The following is a 12,885-nucleotide window of genomic DNA, read 5'->3' on the forward strand; positions in this document are numbered from 1 at the left end:
AATACCCATCCTAACAATTCAAATGAAATAATATAAACCTTGTACATCTTAAAAATTTCGGCGATGGAGGGGAAATAATCCCATTTATTGGAATTGTCTCCCTTGTCAACCGATTTGCTTCATAAATACGAAACAATAGCCATAAAATAGAGACTAATTAAAAACTTACGAAACAACTTACGGAGCCAGTAGCTTTTCTCTTACCTTTCCAATCAACAACCACATGCTTGAGGACGGTCGAAAGCCAATCCGACCAAAACGTTGCACGATAAACATTCAAGATAAAAACAATAGTCCGATCCATACAAGTAATATAAACTTTCAGCCCTCATCTAAAAAAAAAACAGAACTTTTATTGCATTTCTTTGTTCTTATTGTGTATTTGAAGCTGTTATTGCTTACAATGTTGATAAACATGCCATACATAATAGTCAAGCACTCAGCTAATAGTAAAGTGTATATATATTGTATTTGATCATTTAGATTTATGTCATATATCATTTATATTTTACGCCTAGTAGATTTGTCAATTCGATCAGTACTCTAAATAAATGTGTCCAATGTTGTATATAGTTGAAAAGACACTGAGATAAATAGACAGATTTTACTGATGTGGTTTGTCAATTCGGCCAAGAAACAACTTATGCAAAATAACATAGTGGCGTCTTATGGAAACGTTTATATTTTGCCAATTCTCCATTGTCCGATTTGGATAATCTTTTTGGAGATGATGATAATTATAACTGAATCTGTTATGAAATAATAAATAGAATGAATATTGCTTTCTGGATGGAGAAAGTGATATGTGTTATCTTTGATGAAACACGCTCGTTCGTTGCTAATTGCAATCAATTAAGACGAACAGATATAATCAGGATATTTTGTTTCTATAATTTACTCCTATATGATATATATATATATATGATATATACACACATAGATACACACACACATATATATATATAGATATATATATGTATACACACACATATATATATATGCCCCCCCCCACACACACACACATATATATATATACTAATATATATATATCTATAATAAAGAGATGAATGTCTGTATGCGTGTGTCTGGTCACGAATAGGCTCCTGTATGGTTGATTATTAAAAAAAAAAAACTGATCCCATATAATGATAGATGTATCGAGACACAGGAATGGGTATGTTTGATCTGGTAGAACGGTAGTTCATTAAAATTGTGGGGTCTGCGTTCGCGCCTGCTCCACAAAGTATGGAAATAAAAAAAAAATAAAAATTTTAAAGAAAAAGCGTTTACAAGTGTTTTTGATATAGATGTACATAAGACTTCTTTGATAAGTGTTATTTAACTTCAATAGGGATGGTATAATAAAATTGTGGGGTCTGGCCTCCATAGAATGGAAATAGGCACAAACTTTAATAAAGGCTTTTCATATCTATCTGCGTAAGTATACTTTGATAATTATGTTTCAGTTTGAAGAAATATGGTAAAATAAAATTATGAGGTGTTCGTTCGCACCTGACCTCAATAGAATGGAAATATGTCACAAAGTTTAACAAGGTTTTTTAATATAGATCCACAGAATATTGTGATAAGTGTTTCAGTGTGAACAGGTATGGTATAATAAATTATGGGGTTTATCTAGATTATTTTTACTTTCATCATATTTTGCTTTGGTTTTGATGCCCCCAAATTCAACCCAAATTTATAACCCTTCCTTTTCATAACCTATCATACTTTCATAAATCACAGTCCATTGTCTGTAGGCTATCGCCGGCGGTTACTTTTGTTAGTATATATATATATATATATATATATATATATATATATATGCACACATATAAATGTACATACATATGTATATATGTAAATATAAATACACCCATATGCATATGTATGCACACACACACAAACACACACACACATATATATAATTCTGCTCGTTTTATTGAGCACTATTAACAATCCAATTAAATGTAATAGTTTTTTCTTTTGTATATCTTTACCTGAACTATATTTATTAGGGAAAGAGAAAAGGAATACGCCTGAGTATTAGGAACAAGAAATTATCAACCAGAATGAGCGAAATATTTTCGCGCTAATATATTTCGGCTTTTCATGGTTTTAACTTGTCATCAATCATTTCTCCATCATCAAGTAGTCACTATAAAAATGAACACGGAACATCTACATTTCTAATGCTATAGGGTTTTCTTATTTCTTTCCCATACTGTTATACCATCGTATCAATTATATATATATATATATATATATATATATATATATACATACATACGTACATATATATATATATATACGTATATATATATATATATATATATATATATATATATATATATATATAGACTTGTATTTAATATACTGAGTTCGTGTAATTCAGTAAATTTTTATATACCAATACGTTTTAAGTCAAAAAGTGTTGACTTAAGGAGTAAGCTACAAAATTATCATATTTCATAATTGAGCATTACTATACTGTGAAAGCAAAATGAAGACTTAAAAAAGGGTGTTGATGGCAATAAAAAAGTGTTTCGTTTTACGTTACAATTGTTTCCATGTCCAGTCGACAATCTCAAACATTATATTGTTTAAAATCTTCAAAAACCACCATTTCTTCAGACTTTATGAATAAAAACACTTTTGAAAATAGAGCATTTTTGAATAAGAAGGAATAAGAAAGAAAAAGGAAAAATTCCCTTAACGGGAAAAGCATGTGAGAAACATTTATCTTTGCGGTAGCTATGAAAAAGCCCATTCAAACGATATAATGTTTGAAATTGTCGACTAAACATGTAAACAATTGTAACGTAAAACGAAATACACTTTTTGTTGCCATCAACACCTTTTTTTGAGTTTTGATTTTGCTTTCACAGTATATATATATATATATATATATATATATATATATGTGTGTGTATATATATATTACTTTAACAAAATCAAGATTTCACGGAATAAATTGATAGAAAAAAAAATAGTGTATTTCATCATTAGTTACAGTTGTTTCCAAACTATTCGGACAAATTCAAACCCTATATCGTTTGAAAATTTTCAGAAAACACCCTTTAATAAGACTTATTGAATAAAACACAGACACACACACACATATATATATATATATATATATATATGTGTATGTGTGTGTGAGTGTGTATGTATGTTGTGGAGGAACCACCCTCCAAATGGACTAATCCATTTCCGATATAAACTTTACTCATGGCGATCCAAGTATGTGAATTAATTCTAGAGCGATCCTCGCATGCTGGATGAGTTGCGTACACTTTTCGTTTGTAAGCTTTCCGTTGTTATTATGTAATACATGTTTTAACTGTTCTGCTTTGTTCTGTTCTTCTTTGTGGCTACTTGCGGGCCATACCAATTTATATATTCATATATATATGCATTTATATATGTATATAATTTATATATACATATATATGTATATATATATATATACATACTTATACGCACACACATATATATATATATATATATACATATATATATGTCGTACTCATCATTGCAGTATCTGATAACTTATTTATCTATACCACATGTATTTTAAAAGATTAGAGACCTTCACTACGTTATAAAATCCCTGGGGCGATATTCTCAGTAGTCAATTCTATGAAATATTAAGATCTAATATACACAGTAATATTTCTAGTTCTTTATAATAGGCTCTAAATAGCTAATCCTAACCCTAACCTGCCAATACAAACTTTGCTTCCGACTTACAGATATGTATTTGTGAATTTTGTTGCAATATATGTAAAAATATACTTATTCTATCCCACAGCGAGCTTAAATTTAGCTAGTTTAAATGCGAGGGGCATGAGATCCCGAAGTAAGGCTGTTCGCGTGCTGAGGGATCTCGTGGCCCTTGAGGTAGATGTAGCCACCTTACAAGAGACCCACTTTGATGGGGACGGGGACTGCGATGTGCTGGTGAACGATTTTGATGTTTACTCAGCATATGGCAGTCTCTATAGCCGGGGGGTTTCTGTACTAGTGAGTCGCACTCTGTCTGCGACGGTTACGCTTGTCCACGCGGACGCTCATGGGAGGCTGGTCGTGGTCGATGTTGCTGTTAAAAGCGGCGCGTTTCGGATCGTGGCAGTTTATGCGCCAAACATCCCCAGCGAGAGGGTTTCCTTTTTTCGGTGGGTGGAGGTGTTTCTCTCTTCGGGTCCGGAGCGGGTAGTTTTAATGGGGGACTGGAATGCCATCCTGGACCCCAGCATAGATAAGGTCGGGGGGGGGTTAGAGGGTCGGGAGGGTGTGAAAGCAGCCTGTCTGACCTGATGGCCTCGTGCGATCTGGTCGACAGTTTCCGTCTGGATCACCACAGGAGGGAGATGTGGACGTGGCAATCTAGCTCGGCCGCCTGTACAAGTACATACTTGGACAGGATGTTAATTAGAAGGGGCGACATAGATTTCCTATCTTGTCCCACGTTCCACTGGTTAGGTCATTCGGACCACAAGCTTGTGTTGGCCCGTTTTAAATTAGGTAATAGGCCTAGGTTGGCTGGCTACTGGAAGATGAACGCCTCCTTATTGGAGTCGGTCGACTTCCGGGAGCAGCTGACGTCACTAATTCAGAGGGAGTTAGTGGGGACGGTTACCGGGAGTAGATGGTGGGTTAATCTTAAGGCTACCATTAGGCGCTTTTGTGTCCAATACAGCCAACGCCTCGCGTTAACTAGGGCTCGGACCAAAAGGCACTTAGAGGATAGATTGACCCGGGCGGTGGCAGGGGGGGAATCCCTAGAACTAGCTCTAGTTAAGGGGGACCTCAATCGCTTGGCTAGCGAGCGATATGAAGGTAAGTTAATTAGGGCTAGGTTAGAAAGAGTCTCCAACGAAGCCGTGAACGTTGACGCTGTTGAGCGCAAGGCTGCCCTAAGACGTGGCTCGGACGCGTACATTCGGGAGGTGAATAACCTGGGAGGGCGTCCTCTCGTGTCGACACGGGAGATCTGCAATGGGTTTCGGCAACATTTGGAGGAGCGCTTCACCAAACTACCCAGACTCCGCGGCCAGGAGTTTGGCAGCTATTTAGCTGGCTCGCCCCGCCTTACTGTGGCCCGAGCGGCTAGCTGCGAGGGGATGGTTACGGAGCGTGAGGTCATTACTGCGTTGAAGCAGGTTGGCCGCAACAAATCTCCGGGGCTCGATGGTTTACCTTACGAACTGTTCTTGAGGCTGTCGCCCATGTTTGTGCCCCTTCTGACGGGCGTGTTTAACCACTGGTTTGCCCAGGACTCGATCCCGAGGCAGGTAACCAAAGGAGTGGTCACGCTTCTGAAGAAGGGGAGCCAACATGGAGGGGGGAATCTAGATGACTATAGGCCCATCACTCTGCTTAACGCAGATTTCAAGATTTTGTCCCGCGTTCTTGCGAATCGACTGCAGGTTGTTATCGGCGACTTGGTCGAACCGGATGAGAACTACGCTGTGAAGGGTCGATCGATTCAAAACAATCTGCACTTGATTCGCACGATCTTAGAGGGGGTAGAAGACGACACAGAAGCCGCGCTGATCAATTTAGATCAGTCCAAGGCGTTCGACAGGGTGGACCATGGGTTCCTGAGGACTGTTGTGGAAACCGCCGGCTTTGGTCCGGACTTCCGCAAGTGGATCTCCGCCCTGTATCGTGATCCCGCGGTGGTGGTGCAAGTAAATGGTAGGTTGTCGGAGTCCTATGGGGTCTCCCGGTCGGTGCGGCAGGGTTGTCTGCTGTCGCCTCTGCTTTATGTCCTGGCGTTGGAGCCCTTCCTTCGCAAATTAAGGGACGAGGCGGCGAGACCAGTCCTACGCGGCATAGCTCTGCCTGGCGGCAAAGTTGCCAGGGTGTCCGCGTACGCCGATGACGTCACCGTGTTCGTCGCACGACGAATCGACATTAAAGCGGTGATAGAGGCGATCGCTGAGTATGAAGTTGTAACAGGGGCCGTGATCAATCGCAGCAAGTCCGTTGGCCTGCGGTTGGGCGCCTGGACCGGGGTAAATTCGCTTCCAGGTGCGTTCGGCTGGACAGATGGCCCAGTAAAGATCCTCGGTGTGTGGTTCGGGCCGGACCTCCAGCTGGACAAGAATTGGTCGGAAGTACAGACTAAGGTCGAGTCGTCAGTAGGGACTTGGATTCGGAGGAAATTGTCCTTGAAGGGTCGTGCGGAGGCATGTGCTACGTACGTGTTTCCGCTGATCCTTTACCGTTTATCTGTTCTTCCCCTGCCTGCGGACCGCTGTAAGGCTTTAGAGCAACTCCTGTTCAAACTTCTTTGGGTAGGAGGAAAGCCGTATGTCCGTAGACAGGTCTGTACACAGAAGCTTAGCGAGGGAGGCTTAGGGATGCCTGATCTGCATATCACAAGCACGCAGAAAGATTGGCATTCCTGAGTCGGACACTGATGGAGGAAACGCCCTGGGTACCAGTCGTGGAGCAAGCTTTCCCACGGCTCATATCCAACCCTGCCGCTGAAGGTCGCAGAAGACCGGCGGGGGAAAGGTGTTTCCTGACCGAATGCCGAGCCGCCCTTAGGGCATTGCCGGGGTCCAGTGACCTTGCACGGCCTAGGTGGTTGCTATATAGGGATGTAGTGGAGGGGACTGCGAAAGACCCGCTGGTGGAGCATCTACATCTGTCGAGGGGGGAAGTTCTCTCGCTGTGGAGTTGGGCGCCTGCCAGTAGCTATATTAACAACGCAGAATTTTCACTTACGTGGAGGCTAGTCCGAGACGCGCTGCCACTCTTTGGCAAACTAGCCAGGGATGATCGAGATAGGGATTATTACTATCCCCCGTGCCCACGCTGCAATGATGAAGAAGAGGAGGAGACGAGAGAACACGCGTTCTTTCTTTGCAGCGGGGTGCGGAGTCTCTGAGAGTATGTCGAAGGGGTAACGGCTCGCATCGACCCCGAGCGGTCGGTGCCACTTGATTTAGCGTACGTAGTCGACAATGTGGATCCGCCGTTTGACAGGGAGAAACGGGTGGTGTTTCTAGCGATCCTAGCGGTGGCTAGATTAGTGACGTGGGTTTCACGTCTGGACATTGTCTATAGGGGGCAATCTGTTTCTGATCACGATCTGGTTGTTCGTTTTAAGCATCAACTTAAAACGAAAATCAAATGTGATTGGAAAAGATTGCACCACATCGACTTTGATAGGAGATGGGTGCACAACACTAGTTTGTGCATCCGACGAGGCGCTAGATTTAAGTTCGTGTTTCCACCCTAGTGGTATTGGTCCTAGGGTGCTTAGGTTTCTTTTTTCTCGGAACCCAGCCCCATCAAGACAAGTAATATAAGGTTCACCTTATAATATTGGGTAGGTTTAAGGCTAGATAGGTAGTAACCACCAAGAGTGGATAGCTTGTGCTTTTTATAGGGCCTAGGTTAGGGTAGTATGCGTGTTGATCCTGTTCCCATAGCTTTTTTATTTTTTGATAGATTGGCACTAGGAGTGCTTCCAAAGATGCCCAAAAGTCCACTTGTTTTATTTTGTCCCAGGCCTATTTCGCCCATTACGTACTTTATCTTGGAAGACGCCATCCATCCATATTATATCCGACCCTAATTTATTTTTTCATACATGTCCCTAGTTCCTCCACTCCCCTTTAGGGAACGACCTGCTTGCTTTCACCCTTTCCCCCCGGGGGAAGAGGACCGGAAGACAGTGGGCGTTTCATATGACAGACCAGCCGTTAGGTAGGGAGGATCCCCTTACTAACCCGCCCCCATAGGCATTTTGTTAATTTGTTTTCTTTTTCTTTCTTTTTGGGTGTATGCTAGTTTGCCCCCTCCCCATCATCTCACCCCCATTACAAAAATAAAAAAAAATTAAAACTCTTTAGTTTCTATATATTTTTCCCTTTTAGTTTTTTGTATATAATGTTATATGTTTTTCTTCTTTTTATCACAGCGTGAATGTCGTCTGCCATCCCGTAAGCTGGGGAGCTGTTATTTTAAGTAGGTCCGGGTAAGAATGTTAGGCGAAACAGTGCGTGATAGAAACTCTAGTGTAGGTTTTATAATAAAGTACTTGCTATCTTACGCAAGTCTAGCTAAGGACTAGAAAAGACCCCTTTTTTCCCCACTCCCCCTTACTGGCCTTTGTGCCTAAGCTTCTTCGTACCCCAAATGAGGCCTTGGCAGTAGATAATGCCAAGGCCGGAGACGAAGGGCTAAATATCATACTTATTCTATCCCACATAACTGCTATTATATAATTATTTTAAATAATCACCTCAACATCTGCAAAGGAATAATATATTACAGTGTATGTTTCAGTCGTGTAATAGTTCATATTTGTGTTTGTTATTTTAATGAATTTTTCATGCAATTTTGTTAATCATTTCTGATCTTATCTTACACATAGTCAATATCTAATTATATTTGCATGAATAATTAAACGGTAAAAATAATATGCAAAAATTATTGTTTACTTTGACGTAAGTACACCTTTATTAAACTTTGTGTATTTTTTTTAATATTGATACTATGTGTGTTACGTGCTTATAATGAATTGCCCTTAGAAAAGAAAGGTTGCTGAAAAGAAGGCGGGCTCTCTATACCGTGCTAGAAAGTACACCTGAAAGTATTCTGTACATCTACAAAGCCACGATTCACCCATGTATGGAGTACTGCTCTCACATTGGTGCATCTGCTACTAGTCTCTCGCTACTGGGCAGGGTTCAAAAGAGAGTCGCCAACCTAATAGTCCCGAACTGTCATTTAAGCTTCAGCTTCTGTCCCATCGACGAAATGTTGCATCCCTCTGCCTGTTTTACAAGTATTTTAATGGTGTATGCTCTTGCAAACTACAAGCCTGTGTACCTCCCGACGAAATACCCCGACACACGACAAGCAGCGAAGTCCCACCTCTACACAGTTGAGATCCCTAGATGTAAGAAAGCCGTTTACTCTAATAGCTTCTTCCCTAGAACTGAGGACTTTGGAATTCTCTTCCAGTTTCCTCCTTCCAGGAGTTCAAGTGTAATGTGAACAGATATCTTGCTGCTAAACTTCCTACATGGCACCCCTGCAACTTAGGACTTAGGTCCCTCATAGTAGCCACATACATCAAAGTGACAATGTGCCTTGTCTGGGTGAAAATGGAAACTCGTTATACTGCACGTACCTATCATGATACGAAGATGTTATATTAAAATAAAAACGTCAATTAATGAAGTATTTTTTAATTAAAGAAAAACTTTACGATATAATAAAAATAAGTATTTATTAACGTAAAGTGAAAACTGATACTTACAGAAAAGAAAATTATTTACTTGAAGAAAATCTAGTTTTCGGCTGTTTTCTCAGTAAAATTCATCCATAATTATAGAATTAATATGCTAATAATCTATTTTACAATTTTCGCAGAATCAATTTTTTCTAATGCAATTCCAGAGAAATAAATTAAGGCCCTGAAAAAAAGGCCAAATTCATTACTAGTTATCGCCCTGTTAACAATATGTAGAGAATGGAGAGATCATCAATGAATGTCAAAAATTACTAATTGCATAAAACCTGGTTTTCTCTAATGAAATACAACCATTTAATCAATTTACGTGATTGTTGGAATATGACATTTTCGTTTCCTAACAAGTAGGTTAACCAGAAATATTTTTCGTTTTGGGGTTTTCAGAAATAAGAACTACTCTAAATAAGAACTGTTTATAATTAAGATAGCGTAAATACATTATTTAGAAGAGAGTCGAGGCCTTGATTAAGCTATTTCCTATCTTTTTCATGAAGTAGTAAGCGTTTGTCTCGGCTAGACAATTCTATTCCTATAATATAATGAATAAACATACCCCCAAAATATTTTTTCGCTTCAGCGTATTTGACGTAACGCGGGCGACAATGGTTTTGCGTTCTCCATAAATAATATATGTTATTGCTTATGCTCTAGGGTAGATACGTTTGCTTTTCTTGATGCCGTCTCCTAAATATGTTTTGTTTTTCTATTATAATAAAAATATGTTAAACGATTTTCGTCCACATTTACTTTACATTATCATATTCTATTATTTTGCCTCTTTTTTATTTAGAATTTATTTCGCTTTATCTCTATATTAATAAAATGGTAACGATATTTTCATTCGAAACTTACCATGCTATAGAAACCCAACTAGGCAATTCCTATGCAAACCTTCCGCGCTCACAACTCAAAACACACACTGCAGCATGTTTCGTACAAGAATATGTACATTTATTCACTTTTTCACAAAAGTTATATTTTCTGCCTTTCACTCACTCGATCTGTAACGTAATCTCATAATGGCAGTATCAAAGGTTTCCCATTGACCCCGTCTTCACCTTTTTCATTGTTACGTGTCTTATCTTTTTTCGTTTTTCTGCGTTTTAATCTACAATTTTGCTGCCTTCTTCGTTGCTTTCTTCTTCTTCCCATTCTTTTTTTCTTAATTTCCTTCTTTTCTTTCTACGTTTAGTTCCTCTTTTTCCGCGTATTCTTTTGAAGGGTCTTCTTTGTCAGTGTCTTTTTCTTCATATTCTTTTTCAACGATATCTTTTCCATTGTCGCTTTCGTCTTCGACTTTGAATTCTTTTTCTAATTCTAATTTTTTCTTTTTCTTTCTTCTTCTTTCTTTTCTTTCTATTTCTTCTTTTTCTTTCTACTTGTTGTTATTGTTCTTTTTTTCTTTTTTTTACTTTCTTAATATTCGCCTCCTGTTTCGTCCTTTCTCCTCCTTCTTCTTCTTCTTCTTCTTCTTAACAATTTCTTACGTGAAGTTTAATGGCTACGCTAGTGACTATAGGGGTTTGCAAAATAAACTTTTGATTTGACAGATTAAATCCTTCAGTATTCCGTTGAATTTTTCTCTGACATACATTTATTCGTATTATAGGCACGGTTTACACATAACTTTATGACAAAACTAGCTTGTATAGGTTTTCACAATCATTATCGAAACGTAATTAGGCGTTTTAAGAAATATTTCCATCTAACAAAGGTGTATGATTTTTATCTTAAAATTTTTTTTTTACACGGAGGTCACTACTTATAAAGGCCCGAAGCCACTCAGGGATAAGGGTTATTGCAAGTACAGTACGTTAGTGTGGAGATTTAATGAAGTGTTCACTTAAGGGGGCGGTTAATCAGGAATTTGTTTACGTTGGACTTGAAGACATCTAGGTTGTAGTCAAGAGGGAAACAGGCAAGCGGCAGAGAGTTCCGCAGGCGTGCAGTTCTAAGAAAGAAGCTTTGTTCATGGAATCCACGTTTTGATTTAGGCACAGATAAAGAGTGGGGAAAATTTTTCACAGTGGATTCAGCTAGACGGGTGTTTTTCGTGAAAGATTGGCGAAGGGGGACCAGAGATTGGAGTTCAGACGAGCACCTGCCATGGAAATAACGATAAAACAAGGATAGGCTCGCAACGTCTCTTCTGTGGGAGAGAGGGTCCAAGGTAGAGAAAAGGGCATCCCCCACTAAGCCACGAAGTCTATTTTGTACTCTGTCAAGGCAGGATAGGCTATTTTTATCAGCTCCTGCCCAGATATGGCAGCAGTATTCCATCCTTGGACGTACTTGGCTTTTATATAGATAGAGAATTGCATCAGTAGTGAGATATTTTCTGGAGCGGTAGAAGGATCCCACCATCTTTCCAGCGACCTTGGAAACAGACTTGATGTACGTGTTCCATTTCAGATCAGGAGTAAAGGACAAACCCAAAAGCTTATCAAAACATGGGGCTTCTCCGAGACGAGAATCATCCATTTCACTTGATGCCAGATTGGGATCAGAGCGTTGATGATATAAAGATAGGAGTTTGGTTTTAGATGCATTAAAGGTAACCAGCCACATCTTCCCCCACTGAACCACGTGCTCGTGACCAAAGGAGAGAGAATCAGAGAGCACTTTGTCATTTACAGCCTTTGACGTGTTGCCGTAGATTTGCGTGTCGTCAGCATAGATGTCAACGAATGATTTAAGTATGTGTTTAGGAAGATCATTGATGTAGATCAGGAAGAGAGTTAGGCCCAGGATTGACCCTTGAGGAACTCCAGCATTAATACTGCAGGCCTCTGATTTTTGTCCATCGACCACTACTCTTATGAGCCTATCGGAGAGAAATGATTTAATGATTGAGAAAACATTTCCAGTTATACAGTAACTTGAAATCTTGTGAAGTAGGCCCTTGTCGAAGGCCTTTGATATGTCAAGAGCAATTGCCCTAGAAAGGAAGCCTTTATCAAGAGATTCACTAATCCTGTGAGATATAACCGTTAGCACATCTGCGGTAGATCTTGCAGAAAGGAAACCAAATTGTGTGTCACTAAGAAGGTTATTTCTGCTTAGGTGGTTGACTATTTCTCTATTAAATATGGATTCCAGCAACTTACTCATAACACACAGGAGACTTATTGGTCTGTACTGAGAGGGAGATGACTAATCACCTGAATTCTTAAATACAGGGCATACTGATGAGATTTTCCAGGGAGTCGGAAAGCACTTCTCCTTAAGCCAACGCTTAAAAGGTTTCGGAAGTATGGGAGTAAGTTCCGGTTGCACAGATATTTGTATGTTACCTTGCGTGTTCTGTGTTATAGGAGGAAATATGGGGAGTTGATGGCCTTCGTCGCATAGGGTAGAATTAGCTGCAAAGTTCTTTGCAAATAGTTTTGCCTTGTCTGATGCTGACGAGATGACCTCTGGTCCATTGATAATGGTTGGGATAGAACGCACACTTCTGTTCAGGATCCTATTTGTTATTTGCCAAAACTGTTGGGAACCAAGCCCTTGATCAGCTACTTTGGATTTAACAGACTGGGCATATAGCTCTCTTGCATTTTTTATTACTCTTTTACACTGATTGCTGGCGTTCCTGAAAGCAGCTT

Source organism: Euprymna scolopes, chromosome 4 (assembly GCF_053919585.1).
Source record: "Euprymna scolopes isolate OS-2025 chromosome 4, ASM5391958v1, whole genome shotgun sequence".
Classification (NCBI taxonomy): domain Eukaryota; kingdom Metazoa; phylum Mollusca; class Cephalopoda; order Sepiida; family Sepiolidae; genus Euprymna; species Euprymna scolopes.